General features: G+C 41.1%; 1 non-coding gene across 1 annotated transcript; it reads left to right on the top strand.

Moving 5' to 3' along the window:
• The first annotated feature begins 6,465 nt into the window (after window positions 1-6,465).
• Window positions 6,466-6,543, top strand: TRNAE-CUC (transfer RNA glutamic acid (anticodon CUC)). Its single transcript has one exon. It is a non-coding gene; the product is annotated as a tRNA-Glu (tRNA).
• The last annotated feature ends 12,811 nt before the right edge of the window (window positions 6,544-19,354 follow it).

Raw genomic sequence — 19,354 nt, 5'->3', positions numbered from 1 at the left:
AGAACTTCCATACAATTCAGTAGAATCACACTGCTACTTCAAAATTATGGAATAGGTGCTCCTCTGTACAGTTTGCACAAATAAGTCACTATATAGACTCATTGCACAAGCTACTTATATAAGGCACTCCAGTTTCTCAAGATACTTGCAATTAATTAGACTTTAAAAAATACATATATCAAAGATTGCTACATCCCACCACATTCATACCAGGGTTAGGCATGGACCCCCTGATCCCATTTGTGGATTGATCTGTAAATTTGGATCAGACCCGATCTGGTGTGATCTGAACCCATTTTCACCTACCCCAGATATGAATCCAGAATGTGATCTGGAAATTACAAATCTCTGGGAATCCCAATGACTTGCATTTGAAGCCAAAATGGTTATAACAGACTTGTTTTTTCGCAGTGGGGCACAAGATTTGGAGACAATGTAACTGCTATAGAGGGAATTAATCCTGCCAAATTTCAGGTGAGCATCTCTAGGACGTTACGTGCTAGCCACCTTTAAATTTTGAAATGTTTTATAATCTGAGCAAACATTACTTTTTTTATTTTTTCAATAAGAACATGAAGTTTGGAGGCACTGAAGCTGCTGAACTGCTTTATTTTGGCCGCCCATTAAAACAATTATCTAGACTGGTTACAAAATGCAATAATTAAAATCAATAAAAAATAATACTTTGGTAAGCAGAGGTGAACAATCACTGGAATATTGAAGAGGAATATTGAAGGACCACAGAATATTTGTTCTTTCTTTGTATTTGTATTCTCCTGCTACACCTTAAGACAAGAGAAAATAACATTAAAAGGTTTAATGTAATTTGGCCCATTAAGATACATGTCAAGACACAATAAATAATAACACCAACAAGTTTAACCCTACCCCAAGCAACCCTGATATCAAGGCCCTATACTAGTTCCCAAAAATGCTCAGGTTTAGATGCTCAGCCTGTTAAATTCCTAGGCAGTGGAGTTCCTACAGGCCACTGAAAAGGCATTTTTGTGGATAGCCAGTATAGAGATGGCAACATCAGGGCTAAACCAACAGTGCAAATCTATGCATGCTTACTCAGAAGTACGCTTGATGGGGCTTGCTCCCCTGTATAGGATCCCTGCCAAAATGAACCACTGATCTGATCCAAGGATGCAAGTCTTATGCTATTCAGAAGAGCAGAGAAAGATTGCAATGCTATATATGCAAGAAAAGAATCTGGGGCTTAATAGTTAAGAATCAGAATGCATATGGTGCTTGCACTGAGAAATAATAACTCATTTTAACAACTTCAACAGCATCTTTAATAATATAGGCATGAAAAGTTTGAAATGTGTTTCCTTTTATGTTAGAATCAGGATAGCTGGAAAGTTTAGCCAACGCCTGGGAAACACTCCAACGACAGATCAGCAAATCACAACATTCAACTCATCCAGAATCACATAAGTTGTTTTTCCTTCCTGCCTTTTCTAACATAAATGTGTGATCTCAATTTGGACAACCTATGTTTAATGCACTTTTGTACTCCCTTTGGGACAAATGTTTTGAGGGCTGCCTCTAGCTGTGGCTTCTTTCGAGAGGAAATCAGATCATATAGGAAGCCCGTACAGTTTGGGAGGAAAAGACTGCTAAAGGAAGTGTTCAACATATGCTGCCTGCAATAGGCCAGTTCCTTCTGCGTGGCATTCAGTTTCGTGTACAGGAGCAAATTGAGGTCTCTGCAGCTTAGGAAGCGCAGAAATGAAAGCAATGATCACAGTACTGGCATGATTATAGTACAGTTCACCATAAACCTACAGGTTAACTGGCTAAGTCCATATGTGCATGCTAAGAGACAGATGGATTTTCACAATGTATACACAATACATTTGGGAAATTAACAAGTTAAAGAACTTCAACACTTCTCTGCCTGTTTTGCTGCGTATTATAACTAACAACCGAGAAGAGAACCTGACAGCATGAAGAAGAAGAAAGCTGGATTCAAATGTGTCATCTAACCCCAGAGCAAACAGAAAGCACAGAGCATTCTCCCCAGAGGATTTAACACTGAAGGTGCCTAACAGCTAGGCACTTCAGCTGAAATTATACTGACTCCCAACCTAGTGTGTTTTAAATAAATCACTTGCCTGGTTGTACAAAATGAAAGTTTACCCTTGTCTTTTCTGAAGAATCCGAAACAAAATTCTGAAATGTTCAAATGCCTAACTTATTGGTTAGGATTCCTAGTGTGAGCAGACAGTTGATGTAAATATTAGAATTCTGTTTCTGAAAAGTCTTGCATTCAAATCTCATGTTGTCACTCCATCTGATCTGCAGCAGAATGGTTGTTTTCCAATTTGCCCATCACCATCATAAAAAAAAATGAAGAAAACAGGGGAAACGCCCCAAACAAGACTGTGCACACTCAGTGGGCATGGAATGAAATGGAAGATATTGGGAGAAGGCATGGAACCATGGGCAGCCATGCTCCATTCCTTGTTGCTGCTATTGTAACCTGTAATAGTCATCATCAGTATTCAAGAATCTGTTCTTATGTAGCCAAAACAACACAGGTCAGTGCCCAAGAGTAAACTGTCAGCATACCGAAAAATACAAAGAAAAATCATTAGAACACAATCCAAGACAGCCAGATGTGGTGTAGTGGATAAGAGCGGTAGTCTCATAATCTGGGGAACCGGGTTCACGTCTCCGCTCCTCCACATGCAGCTGCTGGGTGACCTTGGGCTAGTCACACTTCTTTGAAGTCTCTCAGCCCCACTCACCTCACAGAGTGTTTGTTGTGGGGGAGGAAGGGAAAGGAGAATGTTAGCCGCTTTGAGACTCCTTAAAGGGAGTAAAAGGCGGGATATCAAATCCAAACTCCTCCTCCTCCTCCTCTTCTTCTTCTTCTTCTTCTTCTTCTTCTTCTTCTTCTTCGTCTTCTTCTTCTTCTTCTTAACATGCTCAGTGGCCACTTACATACTATCATTATTTTCAATGTTATCTATGTTGCTCCTTAACTTCTTAGCTTGAAGAAGAGCTCTCTGATTGTGGGAATTTAATCTCAGACCTGGTTCAGATGTTTATCAGAGGACAATATGCCTATACAGGGGCGATGGAAGGCAAGGGGTCACTACATAGGACGCATTTGCGGCGGCGCTACGTACGGCGCAAGTAGCAATGCCGCACATGCGCTGTATAGCGGTTTGCCGCCGGTGCCAGCAGAGGATTCCGGCACCGTCCATTCGGTGCTGGAGCGACACTGCACATGCGCTGTATTTAGCGGTTTGCTGTCAGTGCTGGCATCCTCTGCTCATGGCTGCAGCCACAAACGGAGGATCCTCCAAAGGTGGCTGCGTGATGGCTGCTCACGCCGCCATGAGCCCCCACGGGGTGACTTCTTGTCACCCCCGCAGGCATGAAACCCGGGGTGTAGCGCGCCCCCCCGTCCCATCCCCCCTGTTGTGACGCCACTGTGCCTATGCAGTATACATCCTAGGTTACTTAAATAATAAGAATATTCTAAGATCTCAATGAAAGGGTTTATTTAAATGCTCTTTGGGTAACTATTTATGCGGAGCAACGGAAGTGGCTTCCCACTTACAGCTTTGGGAGATGGAGCCCTGCATTAGTAGTGTGAAATGTAATGAAAGTCTTTCTTTGTGTGTGTGTGCATGTGCACTTGTGTCTGTTTGTATATCCTGCTTTGGGAAGCAGCAGCCTTGCTGCTGGGCATGGGAAGGACTCTGCTCTAGTGCCGCACGCTACTACTAGGGCAGATTTTTTAAAATCTTTTTTTTAAATAGAAAATGTTGTTGGATTGGTGGGCATTGATGTAAGGGAGTGAGAAGAAAATAAGAAGAACGTGCTGGATCAGGCCAATGGCCCATGTAATCCAGCATCTTGTTCTCACAGTGGCCAACCGGATGCACAACTATTTAAAGAGGTGCATTTTTAAAACAAACACCTTAACAGAAGTCCCAAACATCCTCTAGGCTTGAGGGCAGAAGAGTATGGCATTTGCAACAGGCAAAGTGCAGTGACATTGGCTGGGCTTCAGGTGGTTACTTTCAGCTTTTTCTGGGTACATTTCGGAAACTTGCCATATCAAAGACCAGGGGGCGGAGAGAAAGGCTCTACAGCAGAACCTCCAAACCTCTGAAAAGCTATTTGGCCACAATCTAACCCAGTCAGGCAAGCATTAATCTCTTGAAATCAATGGGCTTAAGTGCACCTTTTTTCCTGTGTTGGGTCGTGGCCATTTTGTGTGCACAGCCAAAATCCTGAGGCTGAAATATTGCCCAACTGCTGCCCCCAAACAAATGAATAAAGAATTTATAATCTGTTACATCCTGATAATTATATTTCCCCCCATTTTTCCTTTAAAAAAAACAACAAACTTCCAAGGCATTGTAATGCTGTGCAACATGTTCCGAAATACTATTACATGCAGCTTAATCAGTTTTCCTTTTTGCCAGAATGGCACTCATAGCAGTGAAATATGTTTTTCAGAAAGCTATTTTGGCTAGCAAAATCCTCTGTTTGCTTGTTATTTCCAGAACAGGAACAATGGCCTGGGAGTTGTTGTTGCTGGGGGTTTTTTATGCCATATTCCCATCTCTTCCAATTCCTTGTAATAACAACCATGACAGAAATATAAAGGAGAATTTAAAAGATAATACTCAGTAAGAATGACTGAAGTGGCATGCTTCATTGAAAAAAACAACCCTACATTTGTATTCTGGAACATCCCTGCAGAAGGCTAGATAAATTAGCTGAACAGGATGTAATGTAAACAAACCTTTACAGCTAAGCTGCAACAACGGTCTTCTATTAACAGAGCGACAGATAGCAAGTACTTTCTAGTTAAACCATAGTGTTTAATGCAACATAGCAGTGAGAAAACCTAATTAGAAATGAATTGCTATGAAAATACACCTTCAGAAATCCAAGTAGACTCGATACAATTTGGATATAAGAGCTGGAACATAGAATATAGGCACTAGGCTTGCCTAGTCTAAAAACCAATGGTTAAAAATGGTACCCCCAAGATGAAGGAATTGCTAGGAAATAAATTAAATTTGAAATGACTGTTGGAACATATGCATTATACAAAAGATCATGAAATTCATTTCATCTGACATATTGTACAATGAGCTACAAGAACATTTGCAACTGATAAGAAGTATGCAAGATCTCATTTATTATTCTAACAATAAAGATTACACCATGAAACTAAGGTGTAATACTTCACGCTGTGTTCTAGCAACCTGAAGGTCAGGAACAAAAGACATGTCTTGAAACTCCTAGTTTTCCAAGTATCAAGGGATGCAGTTGTATGCTAGGAGTTGAAAACCAAACGAATGTTCTGTGCTACATGTACAGAATGAATGAAGCACAAAGGCCCCATTGAAAAGAAAAATAGACACTGGAATCATCTGAATTTTAGATGTTGTCTCCTTAGGTTCACCAAATAGGCAGCACATGGCAGGTCTATTTTGAGAAATTACAAAAAAAAGTCATAAAAGTCTCTGAAAAACTGACAAAAGTTTAATTGTAGGAGTGCGGAGGAATCTGAAATAAAAGCATTTTGCTACCCTACCAAACGTCTAAGCTGAAATCAGGTATAGACTTTATATTTAAATACGCAGTCTATTTTTCTGGAAGAAAGTGCATTTAGAATCAATAATTTAATTTCTGAAGCATAGGCATATATTTTTAAAAGCTACACAGAAAAGACCTTCCTTGAATATTTCATTCTAATTGGAATCATGATATCTGTAATAATTGCTGTTTGGTTTTCGTATTTCAAAAACCAATTGCTTTTTGCTCTGCATATTCAGTGACTGTTATCTTCTAGGAAAATATATTCTGTGATGTTTTTTTCTTCTAGGAAGGGCTGTGTGCATGTCAAAGGTCCTAGGTTCAATCCCCAGCATCTTCAGGGAGGACTGGAAATGCTGCTTCTCTGAACCCCTGGAGAGCTGGTGCCAGTCAGTGTAAACAATACTGAGTTGGATGGACCAATGGCCTGAACTGATAGGAGGAGGCTTCCTATGTTCCTAATGCAAATGAAGATCCCTTAGCTGCAGCTGACCAGGAGTGGGGTGGGTGGTGGGTGTGAACGAGGTGGCAGAGAAGTCAACATGGATCAAATGCACCAATGGAGCCAATCAAACACTGCCAAAGTCTTCCAATCTATTTCATTCTATTAAAGAGAACCAGTGTGGTGTAGTGGTTAAGAGCGGTGGACTCGTAATCTGGTGAACCGGGTTCGCGTCTCCACTCCTCCACATGCAGCTGCTGGGTGACCTTGGGCTAGTCACATTTCTCTGAAGTCTCTCAGCCCCACTCACCTCACAGTGTTTGTTGTCGGGGAGGAAGGGAAAGAAGAATGTTAGCCGCTTTGAGACTCCTTAGGGTAGTGATAAAGCGGGATATCAAATCCAAACTCTTCTTCTCTTCTTCTTCTTAATGTTTGAAAGAACGGTTGTCACATAGCTCAGTTGGTAGAGCATGAGACTCTCAGTCTCACAGTTGTGGGTTCGATCCCCACATTGGACAACAGATTCCTGCATAATCATAAACTTTGCCTTAGAGCAGAATTTTCTGAACTGTGTGTTGTGACACGTTAGTGTGTTGACTGCAGTGTGTAGGTGTGTCATGTGGACACAGCCAGCGCTCCTCCCGGGGTTGGAAAGGGGTTTGTTTAACCTCCAGTTTGCTAATAAATCTGAATGACTGTGTTGCGAAATGATGCAGGTAAAAAAAGTGTGTCACCAATGTGAAAAGTTTGGAAAGCTCTGCCTCACAGTAATTTATAGATAGGCCTTTACTGTTTATAGTATGTAGTGAACACCTCCACTACATACTTGTAGATTTGTAAGTGTCAAATCTTTTTTGCATGTGACCATACATAGTTACCAGTATTCTATCATATACCATGGTGCGCTAGATTGAGCCTGGAAACAAGATGTTTCAGAGTGGCTTGAATGATAGATTGATTTAAAAGCATTTATAAACCACTAAAGATTTGTAAAAGGATGACTACATAAAGATCCACACCCATCGCTTGCCTTCAGACCGGAAGGAAATGATGCAGGCAGATTATATAGTATTTTAATAGTTCAACACATAACCTCAAAGTGGAAATAAAAAGAGAGAAACAAACTGAAGCATGGGAGATATTGGGGAGGGCGACTGTTTTTGCTTTTGTGCCATTCTACCACAGCGAATCTGCATTCGTAATTTTTGTGTTCCTGGTGAGGTATTTTATAATACGGCGAAGTGACCAGATGACAGCTTCAATGCAAATCTAATTCTCCCAACCAACCCATTGTAGAATACTGAACAGGTTGCACAAATGTGTCCCAAACTGTAATTAATCACACACATTTGTTTTCTGTTTCTACCTTCCATATGATTGTAAGGGATAGCTTTTGGGATAATGGGTTAGATGTTAGATGGCTGCCATCTTCACTTTGTGTTCTTTGTTGTTATATTATATTTGTTTTTTTTTATTAAATGTTCTATCAGTTTTAATTTGTAAACTGCTTTTGAGCTGTGGAAAAGCAGCATAACATCTTTTGAATGGATGAATAAATGAATGAATGAAGAAGCTCTCATGGTTGCTGTCAGGCACTTTCATGGCTGTAGCAGGTGGGACGATCTTGGAGGAGAATAATAGAATCATAGAAGTGTAGAATTGGAAGGATCGTCTAGTTCCTCTAGGAATCTCAGCTAAAGCATCCATGACAGATGGCCATCCAACCTCTGCTTTAAAACAGTAGGTGGACCTGGAGGGATGGTGTGATAGGACTGGCTTGATAGGAAGGTTGTTTCTTGTACCTAACCCAAATTTTGGGGGGCCAAGCCACTAATGGAACTGGAAGCAGGTAATATATAACATAACAATGTTGATGTACCTTCACTAACTTCAGGTTAGCTCCCAGGAATGATTGTGGTTTTCTCATAACCAAACTACCTCAGCTTAAACATTTTTCTGTGTTTTTGGTATTCAGATATCCGTGCATTTTGTCTTCTTTAGCATTAATGTGGCCAGGAAAGATCTTTTTCACAAACTATTTGCTTTCCTGTTGCTAGTGTGTTTTTAAATTCCTGGGGTTAGAAGAAAATGATTCCCCCCCTTGACATTGTTTGACAGCTGAAACTAAACAAATCCTATTGAAGTACAAAGCTAATAGAAGGTTTACTATGTGTGTCATTAGCACCCTCCATACAAGGAAGCAGAAGATATGAGGTGTGGATTTTTAAAATATGATAAAATGAGAACACTGTTAGAAGCACAAGAAGGTGCGACATCAGTCCAGGCATTTTCTTCTTACACAATCAGATTGCCTCCACCTTACTCTAGTAAATAATCACCATTATATGATTCAAGTTGACGCCTTTCAAATTATTTTTATCAGCTCAAAAATATAGACCACAGCTGAAATATGCTTTAAATATTGTGTCATTTAAGACCCAAAATGATTCACAGTGTACTGCTAAACTTTTTTTTTTATGCTCATCTTAACAAAATAATAAAAAAGGAAGAAACCTAATTTATATGCCAGAATGTGTGGCTTTTTAAAAAGCTCTCGCTTTCTTATGGAATTCCATGCAATGATTGGATAATGGACTGTCACCTGTGTTCTTTAAAAGAGTCAAATATAATCCAGGGGTGGTTAAGGAAAGGACTGGGTTGTGAGTGCATTCACTTTTATAACAAATGAAAAATGAAATGAATGAGGCTTGTTTGAATTATAAAAACAGGTTGGAATTTAAAAAAATGAATGGATTCCAAATGAATAATCCGGGTTTTTTTATCCATTTAATTCTTATTCTTATTCTTCCCTTCTTTTTTCTTTTTCTTTTCTTTTCTTCTTTTTTGGAATAAAGATGGAAATAGGCTACAACAGCCCATACAAACCATAGAATTTTACAGTTCTAATTTAGGTGGCAATTATGCTGTGTGCTTGTGGCTGTTTTAACTGCCCTTTTTCCATTCTGAAATTTGTCGGACCTGATGCCTTGAAGCAGAAAGAGACGGTCTGTAAAAGACATGCTGGTTAGCTAGGAAACACAGAAGTTACAGGCAGCAGAAGACTGCCTTGGCGTCCTATTGAGCAAAATGGAAAACAGAAAGAAATTGGAAAAAGAAAGTTATATATTTATTTGCTAAAATCTGTACACTGCTTGATTGCAAAAAAGAAAAAAAACCTCAAAGTCGTTTACAAATAAAACACACACAGTAAAATCAAGAAAAATTCACAACCATCAATACTTTAAAACATACAAAAGTTAAAATACTAAAACATATTAGGTAAAGGTAAAGGTACCCCTGCCCGTACAGGCCAGTCTTGACAGACTCTAGGGTTGTGCGCTCATCTCACTCTATAGGCCGGGAGCCAGCGCTGTCCGCAGACACTTCCGGGTCACGTGGACAGCGTGACGAAGCTGCTCTGGCGAGCCAGCGCAGCAAACGGAACGCCGTTTACCTTCCCGCTGGTAAGCGGTCCCTATTTATCTACTTGCACCCGAGGGTGCTTTCGAACTGCTATGTTGGCAGGCGCTGGGACCGAACGACGGGAGTGCACCCCGCCGCGGGGATTTGAACCGCCGACCATGCGATCGGCAAGTCCTAGGCGCTGAGGTTTTACCCACAGCACCACCCGCGTCCCTTAGGTATATTAAAAATACCTAATTTATTTTTTGAGGGTGTTTTCTCCTGCCCAAGCATATGGGACCTGCACACTCTCCCTCCAGCACTGCATTTCCCATCCTCCCTCAGTGGAATGGTACAGCCCCCAACCCCAAGCTCCCTCCTTGTGCTCAAGGCCACTGGATGAAGCTCCAGTCCTTCTCCCTTTCTCTCTTTCTCACCAAGAGAGGTGTCGCGGCTGAGATGCTCTGTGCCAGTAGCAGCCCTGACCCCAGATGCATGACTTGCTAATTATGGTTCAGAAAGCATAATTGCAGCAGCCATGGAAAGCAATCCAAGGGGTCCAGTTGTGGTGATGCAGGTGACTCTCCACTGACTTGGGAAGATTTGTCCATCGTTGTTGTTTTTTCCATAATATTCTTTATTGGTTTTCATTTGCACACTCCACATACACTTATTGTATTACATTTCACATTTACACCTGCTCCCCAGAGCTGACTTCCCTCCTTCCCTCTTTTGGCCTTTTATATCACATATAACTTTTTCGCATTGTCTTCATCTGTTTTGTATATTATTGTTCTTCTTTCCTATTTGTCCATAGAGTGTCTATAGTCAAATAAATCCTCCTGTATATACAATTCTTATTGTCTGTCTATATTCATTTACAACTACCATTGGTTACATAAATCACATTGTACATTTTACTTTTTGTTATTTTCTATATTCTTTGTATTTCACATTATGAGGTTTATTTCAGTTCTGCTGGTTTCACTATTTCACCGTATCCTTCAAAGATTTGTCCATCGTTAGTAGGAGAAGGTATTTACCTCATCATCATCATCATCATCATCTAGTCACTTTTTCCAGAAAAGAATAACTAAAAGCAACTTACTAAAGCATTTTTAAAGGGTAAAAATAAAAAGAAAGCAAACCAAATTACACCTTGTGACATCACAGAGAAGGCCTGTTTTCAGGATGTCATCCTCACCTCTTGGGGTGGGGGTAGGGGTGGGGCGAACACAGAGGTTTTGTCTCTTCCAGATAATAGCAACAGGGCACTGTCTTGTTAATACAGTGAAGAGTCTAGTGGTACAAGCCACAAGCTTTCATGGACTAGAATTCATTTCATTAGATGTAACACTCCATCAAGAGAAGTTGACTCTAGGCCACAATAATAAATTTGTTAAGAGCTGTAACCAGTTGTGGTTTGGCAATCATAGAGGTATTTGCATTTTGGTTTCTTTTAGTCTTCTTTTACACTTAAAAAAAATGCTTTTGTAAGTTGCTTTGAGTGGCTAAATAATAATGATGAAGATGAAGTAAAGGAATTCCTCTGCTAGGGACGGACAGATCTGCCCAAGTCTATTCCACTCTGTTTCCATATGCAGCCATCTTAAAGTAAGTCGTGTCCTATTTCTGTGTGGACTTTTGGATAGTTCTGAGGAAATTTTTAAAAATCCCCACAGAGAAATTGCACCCAAAAATGGAGGCGTTCATAAGAGGTGTACTGAGAGCTGTTTGCCTTTCCCCCTGCTTTAAAGCTCAGCATCTCCACCGCTCCAAGTAAAAATGCTTTTTAAAATGATACCGAAAGCCACTTCTCTGTAATTCTATGCTGAAATGACCACTGTTGGCACACACAAAAGTGGCTGTTAGTACAACATGGAGGCAGCCATATTTTTGTACATACAATTACCCTTTGCATATAGAATTACACAGGAAGTAACACACAGTCACTTCCTGTAATGTTTTTGCCTGGTGCTTTAGAGGTAAAACTTCAAGCAGATTTACGCACTGAAAAGTGGGGGGGGGGGGGAGAACATCCCTCAGCACCTTGCAAGTGCAGTGGCCAAACTAGCCCTCATAAAGGTCTGTACATCTCAGAAGTAAATGGTAGGATTCCATTCCATTCCAAGAAGTGGTTCAACAGGACTGGTGAGGGGCAGGAATTCATGGAACAGGCAGAAATCCTCTGCCATCCCAAGTCCTTATCATTTATTATTATTTAGGTTAAGGTTTAATGAAGTATCATGAGACCAAATTTCTTCATCAGATGAAAACAATAAAACTGAATTTTCAACCACAATGGCAAAACATGTGCAAGAGGAATTATCCATTGCAGAAAACATTAAATCCTAATTGATACTGATTTCATTTTCTTCTCTGACTTGAATGGGGTTTCTCTTTGTAAAAGCTAAGAAATATAAGGCCCATTCCAAATCGAAAAGGCGGGCATTCACCCATCTCTTACAATGTTAGAATGAAATATAAACCTGACAGGCAGGATTGATTCAAAGTGTAATGCAGACTTTCCGAATAAAACCATTGGAAACAACTGGTTACAGCATCTCTACTAATCAGTGTCATTCATGCATGTTCAAGTTATTGAACATTACACCATCTTTCAGTCGTAATGTCACTTGACACCTGACAAAAAATCCTGCTGCTGTTATTGATAGAGATAAGCCTAATGTACTGCTGTGGGTACGTAGTTTAATGTGGGAATGGCTGAAAACAGCCAGATTACTTACACATAACAGCAAAACTATTAAAATTAAACTTTGTCCATGCCCATAGGAGTAAATTACAATGATATGACCTTGGATCTTCTCTCTGTGTCTCCCTTGTATTCAAGCATGTTTGTTTGTGTGTTTATTACAATTTAATAATTAGGGGTTTTTTGCTTTGTTTTACACTGTTTAGAAGAAACAAATAATTTTGTACAAGTAATATGATGGGGCTTCCTAACTCAACAGAACATATTTTCAGGGCACATAGGAGCGCTGCTGGTGGTAGGAGAGGAAGTTCTGTTGCATGAGTGGAATTCTGTTCTGCTCATGAGCTGGATACATCCCACTGTGATTTCCCCCTCAATTTTATACATAATTGAAATTGCTAGGAGTGTGCACTAACCACAATATTTGGTTCAGACCTTGTTTTTAAAAAAGCTAACCTCAGTCCAAAGCACTTTTCAGAATGCCTGATTTGGCCCCGGGGTCAAGGCCAAGGCTGCATCAGGAAAAATAAGAACCACCCAATTCACTACTCAGAAATAAAAGGGGGGGTTCTCTTTTGACAAAAATAGTTAAATCTGCACGTAGAGTACTCTCTCCAAAGTGGATTAATCTGCCAAATTACAGGAAATTAACTCCTGAGCTGTGTGTGCTGTGTACCTTTAAAGTTTGTTTTTTTAAAAAAAAATAATGAAACTGTAACTTTTGTATTTTCTGGCAGGACTGGATGAAGTTTGCTGGTGTGTTGGACTCTTCTGAGGAGATGAATCCAGGCAAATTTCAGAAAGATAGCTGTAGTGGTTTTCACACAGAGGCAGCCTATGCAGTTTTGGAGTGGATAAAAAGGGAATCACTCCCCTAGTGTGGGCAATTAGTTTGAAAACAGCAGACATGAGAGAGTTGTCCCTAAGTGAGAAACATGCCAAACTTCAGACAAAATAGACGAGTGGTTTTCATGTATTTAAAGTTTTGTTGGTCGGAGAACTAAAAGGATTTACTTTCCTCCCCCAAAGCACTTGCATTAGAACATCTAGGTAACATAATTCTCTCTAATTACAAGCTTGTTAGGTGCGTCAGTTTACTTTTAGCAGGCACTTGTCTGTAGATATTTTTGGTGTTTGACTTGATAAGGCTCCTTGAGGCATTTTGTGGAGTCCCTATACAAACCCTGGACAAACCCTGCTTCATCTTGGTCATACTCAGAATTCTTCCAACACACTCCACTCTGGCTTGAGATTTGTGATTTGGCACACTCCTAATTAGGGGACGCGGGTGGCACTGTGGGTTAAACCACAAAGCCTAGGACTTGCTGATCAGAAGGTCGGCAGTTCGAATCCCCATGACGGGGTGAGCTCCCGTTGCTCGGTCCCTGCTCCTGCCAACCTAGCAGTTCGAAAGCACCTCAAAGTACAAGTAGATAAATAGGTACTGCTCTGGTGGGAAGGTAAACGGCGTTTCCGTGTGCTGCTCTGGTTCACCAGAAGTGGCTTAGTCATGCTGGCCACATGACCCAGAAGCTGTACGCCGGCTCCCTCGGCCAATAAAGCGAGATGAGCGCCGCAACCCCAGAGTCGGGCATGACTGGACCTAATGGTCAGGGGTCCCTTTACCTTTATTAATTCTTGTTATTTGCTTTTTTAAAGACCTGTAGCAAAAGTGTGTCTTACTGGAGCGGACTGGTAAAAAATATTCTTATCTTTTCTAGCCCTGTGATGTTGTTGTTTAGTCGTTTAGTCATGTCCGACTCTTCATGACCCCATGTACCAGAGCACTCCAGGCACTCCTGTCTTCCACTACCTCCTGCAATTTTGGTCAAACTCATGTTAGTAGCTTCGAGAACACTGTCTAACCATCTCGTCATCTGTCATCCCCTTCTCCTTGTGCCCTCAATCTTTCCCAACAGCAGGGTCTTTTCCAGGGAGTCTTCTCTTCTCATAAGGTGGCCAAAGTATTGGAGCCTCAGCTTCAGGATCTGTCCTTCCAGTGAACACTCAGGGCTGATTTCCTTAAGAATGCATAAGTTTGATCTTCTTGCAGTCCATGGGACTCTCAAGAGTCTCCTCCAGCACCATAATTCAAAGGCATCAATTCTTCGGCGATCAGCCTTCTTGATGGTCCAGCTCTCACTTCCATACACACTGGGAAAACCATAGCTTTAACTATACGGGCCTTTGTCAGCAAGGTGATGTCTCTGCTTTTTAAGATGCTGTCTAGGTTTGTCATCACTTTTGTCCCAAGAAGCAGGTGTCTTTTAATTCTGTGACTGCTGTCACCAACTGCAGTGATCATGGAGCCCAAGAAAGTAAAATCTCTCACTGCCTCCATTTCTTCCCTTTCTATTTGTCAGGAGGTGATGGGACCAGAGGCCATGATCTTAGTTTAGCTCTGTGATACCAAGGTTCTAATACCTCAACATAACATATTTTAACTAGCAGACATTTGGTCTTTATGAATGAACTGATTTATTGGGACTTCCGTCTATATTATTGCACTTTATGTGTTGTTTATGTGCAAGATAAACATTTGATATTGTGATAAGAATACATAGAAGAGTATTGGTTATGTGAATGCCCAGCCGGTTATGTCTTGTGTGTTTCCTGAAAGCATGGCATGACTGGCCAACATTGCATAAACCAGTAACTGAATTACACCAAACAAATTACCACAAAGAAGGATACCTATCAGGGACTGGGCAGAGGAGGAATGGTGGAGATCATCTCCCCAGCCTGAACCTTCCAGAGAAGAAAGAGACAGTTCAGAATTACAACATTGGTTTGAGGGAGGTCACAGCTCAGAGGAAGATGAGGGGGAAAGCTGGGAAATAATGGGAGAGGAGGAGGAAGAAGCATCACCAGGGAAGGACAGCTGACAAACTCAGTGTCTTTTAGAAAGCATTCCAGACTCCCCTCTTCCAGAACACAGCATGCCTTGAAAGTAGGAGAGCAGAGAGCTCAAAGGCAGAAGACACTTTTCAACACCCGTAGCAATGACTCATGAGAAGTGGGAGAGACGGAGGGAATGGGGTTTCACTTGGAGCAACACCATTACTCCCAGAGGCTGCATTTCTGTGTGAATATTGAATAAATAGCATTGGTAAGAACTTTCCTTGTCTTATCTGTTCCTGGCAACCTACCGTGGAGGGTTGTATCTTCTTGACGCCTGACAATGCCACAAAGAAGGGGCGGGGGAATCATTTCCAACTAGCTTCCATCATGAATAATTGCTTCCCAACCCAAATAATGACTGGCCAAAAGAGATTGTGATGTCTAGTCAGCACAACATAAGTGGGTCCCTCAGTTTTGCTCATTGCCTGCCCCAATTCTTCCTTCTTCTGGCTTTATATAAACCTAGTGCTTGCTTCTTGTCAGAGTTCAAATGAGATATTGGGGACTGCAGCTCGGAGGCTCTGCATAGCACATACAATGTTCGGAGATTCCAGCAACTGCCATAGGAACATAAGAAGAGCCTTCTGGATCAGGCCAGTGTAGCACCCTGTTTCTACAGCAGCCAAGTAGATACCTATGGGAAGCCCACAAGCTTCCCATAGCCACACTTTCCTCATTCTACCAGGGATTGCCATGTGGGGTAAGAGGACCGAGGGGGCCTTCTAGCTGCTGGGACAGATATTTTGTAATTACACAGCACATTTCTTTCACTTTGTGCAACATGCTCAGCTGAATCTGTAATCTGACCAAAGAGGGCATTAGCTTCTTCTATTTCAGTAATGTGGCAAATGATTAAATTTTACCCTAAGGCTGACTTTCTAGAGAAAACAATTTTGAACATTTGAATTAGTGCAACTGATTTTTTTGAAAAAAACTAATATTGTTCCATTCATTTTAAAATGTTAAACATAACCTCCAAGCCTGAAACAGGAGGGAAGAAAATATTTTTCATGAAAGAACTTGATATGGCCCAAGAAGAACATTTAATTACATCTAAGTATATTTGCCGTGATTCATGATGGCTATTTGCATCAAATGATTTTTAAATATTAAATATTAAATCCATTTAAATGTAATAACTTTTAGGAGGAATTTTCATCTTTATTTCAGAGTCATGCTATTTTAAAATTCGTCATTAGAGCTAATAAGGAATGATGTTGGAACTACTCTGTACATTTAAATGAAGCATAAATCAATTATTGAAGCAGAGGAATTTTTTTCATCATTGTAATGATTATTGGAATAAATTTAGTCCTTAGATGTTCCTTAATGATATCCTCAGTAGTGAAAGTAGGAAATTACACGGACTTAATTTTTACTACATACTGTTTAAATGCGCTTGTAATGTTTTCCTCTGGCAAAACCATGTAGATCAGAGGCTCTCAAATCACTGGTTCATTCAGCATTCTTATACAGCTAAGCTTTGGCCAGGTGGATCCTTTCAATAATAAACCCAAGTGTGTTGTTCCCTGTGTGTGTTTATATTGCCTGGCACACACTCAAATAGAAGATGAACTGCAAACATTATAAATTTGCTCCATTATCTCACAGCTTAGAGATGTTGGGGGATATATCCTGCTTCAGTCCTGCTGGAGTCTTTATCTTTGCACTAAAAAGAATAATTTCTTTGCAATTTCAGAACGTTGTCCTTCTGTTCACTGTCTGCCATTTTGTTGTAGCTGAGAATCATCATCATTACAATTGCTGCGTTTGTTTGTAAGCCATCTTTATTAGCTGCCCTATCTAAGAGTACTCACAAGAAATAAAAGAATGCACATTTCAATAACAATAAAACAAATCGCAATAAAAGTCCAATGCAGAATAAGAGCACTAGTTGCAGAGGATTAAAAAAAACTTTCTAAACCTAAGATATATTAAAATGTCTGGGGAAATAGATAAATGTGAATTCCTAAACCCTAAGTGGGTGTGCGTGTTAAGACCCAGCAGGCATTCCCACCCATTGGCCTTTGTCAATGTGGGGCCAGAGCAGCAAGACTTTGCCATCATGGAGGTCTCCACTGCAGCTGCAAAAACCATAGCAGAGGCACTCCTAATCCCCAGTGGTGTTTAATACTGGCAGTAGCTGGTGAGGGTCCTGAAATGGGGAAGGCCTTAGGTATGGGCTGATTATAAATACAAGTGTGTTTTAAGTTCATATGTTAATGGTGGCAGACAAATTATCATCTGGCCTTGTATATTCAGAACATTGTTAAATAAATATATGTCATGGACTGGACTGAGGAGGAATGGTGGAAACTGCCCCCCCCCTCCTGAACCGTCTCAAGAAAAGGAGGACAGTGGTTTGCAGAAGGTCATAGTTCAGAGGCTGCAGAGGGTAGAAGCTGGGAAATATTGGGAGAGGGGCAGCAGGAAGAAGAGGCACCAGGGGAGAGACAGCTGACAGACGCAATGTCTTTAGAAAGCATTCCTGACACACACACCTGGTAAGAATTGAGAGTAAAACAGAAAGCTCAAGAGGCAGAAAGCACAGATCAGCCGGTGCAGGGATGATGTAGAATAGGAGAGATGGGGGGGGGGGCTTTATTTGGAGCAACACCATTATCCGAGAGAGACTTCATTTCTCTCTCTCTCTCTCTCTCTCTCTCTCTCTCTCTCTCTCTCTCTCTCTGAATATTGAATAAAAAACTTGGTAAGAATTCTTCTTGTTCATCTAGTCCTCGGCTGCCCACCATGGGAGGGATCAGATTCCCTGAAACCTGACAATATACCCTCAACCAGGGGTCTGCAACCCGCAGCTCCGGAGCCGCATGTGGCTCTTTTACACCTTTGCCGTGGCTCCGGGGCGGATACCAGCAAGGGGAGGAGGCGCATTGCGCGCCCCAACACTCCCCACTGTGGCGGGCGCTGTACTGGCTGTGACGTCGCATGGGGGCGGTGCATGCGTTAGTCACGCACCGTCCCAACGTCACCTTCCCGCCCGCCCACCCACTACATTGTAAGGGGCATGTACGCTGGTCACTGTTTTGAAGGGGAGTGAAGAACACACACACACACAAAGGTATCTTGTTAATTTAACGTTTATTTCTATGAGGAGGAGTAATTCTGAGGGGTCAAACAAAGAAATAATAAAAAGTGACAAAAAAGTTATTTTTATAATGATGAGTTTTGCGGCTCCCAGTTTTTTTTTCTTCGGAAACAGGTCCAAGTGGCTCTTTTTGTCTTAAAGGTTGCAGACCCCTGCCCTAAACCCTTCACGACATATAGTAAGCAAGAGCTTTTACACACATAAGAGAAAATTATTTATTTGACATTTAGAGAAAAATCCTAGATGCAATGAATTTAAACCCCACTTGCCCAATGAAGCCCATATATTAAGAGCACCCCCTGCCTGTATTTTCAGCTCTCTTGCTTTAAGGCATCCTATTTGCCTCTCTCCAATAGGTTGTGTTCGAGAATGCAACACAAAATACCTCCCCCCACCTTAGGCTGCTAAATACATGTCAGATGTTATTAATACTCTGGAGTTGTCTCCAACTCAATTTTACTCAGGTGAGACCTATTAATTTCAATGGGTACAAAACGTACAACTAACATTGATAGCCAGTCTAAGTTAATGCATAGAGTACTATACTTGGACCTGGAGGGGGCAGAGTTTGAATCCCCACTCCGTCATGAAGCGCACTGTGTGACCTTGGCCCAGTCACTGCCTCGCAGGCTAACCTCCTTCACAGGGTTGTTGTGGGGATTAAATGAGGAGGCGAAGAACCATGTACATCTCAAGCTCCTTGGGAGGAAAGCTGAGCTATAAAGTCCATAAAGAAAGAAAGGAATAACTTCTACAGCTTAAGAAACATTTGCTCATTTGATACAAGAAGACAAGAAGAGGAGAGGGAGCCCGTAGGTTTGGGGGGGGGGGGAATCTCACAAAAACAAAATGAGTCATATCAAAGGAATATGATTCGTAGTGGCCATTTCATCCGTCTTTCTGAATGCATATTGTGGTGATAGTCAAGCAACCCATAGAGGCTACATTTCATTCTTTGTCTACAGTGGGGAGGGAAAGGTTTCAAGGGTTTCATTATCAATTACAGTCACTTCGGGAGATAGGAATGAAAGGTCTTTCAACTTTATCTGGTTTTTGAAAATATTTCCTCCTGAGTGAACTGCTTGTGGATATGATGAGAACTTTAAAACTAAATAGCTCTCAGATCTCAACGATGCCTTTCCAGGATTTAAGAAGCTCTCCAAGTCAGAGTCAGACGAAGAGTTTTATGGCATGACCATCCAGGAACCAT

The sequence above is a fragment of the Podarcis muralis genome, chromosome 1 (genome assembly GCF_964188315.1).
Source record: "Podarcis muralis chromosome 1, rPodMur119.hap1.1, whole genome shotgun sequence".
Taxonomy (NCBI): domain Eukaryota; kingdom Metazoa; phylum Chordata; class Lepidosauria; order Squamata; family Lacertidae; genus Podarcis; species Podarcis muralis.
This window is presented reverse-complemented; position numbering and strand designations above follow the sequence as displayed.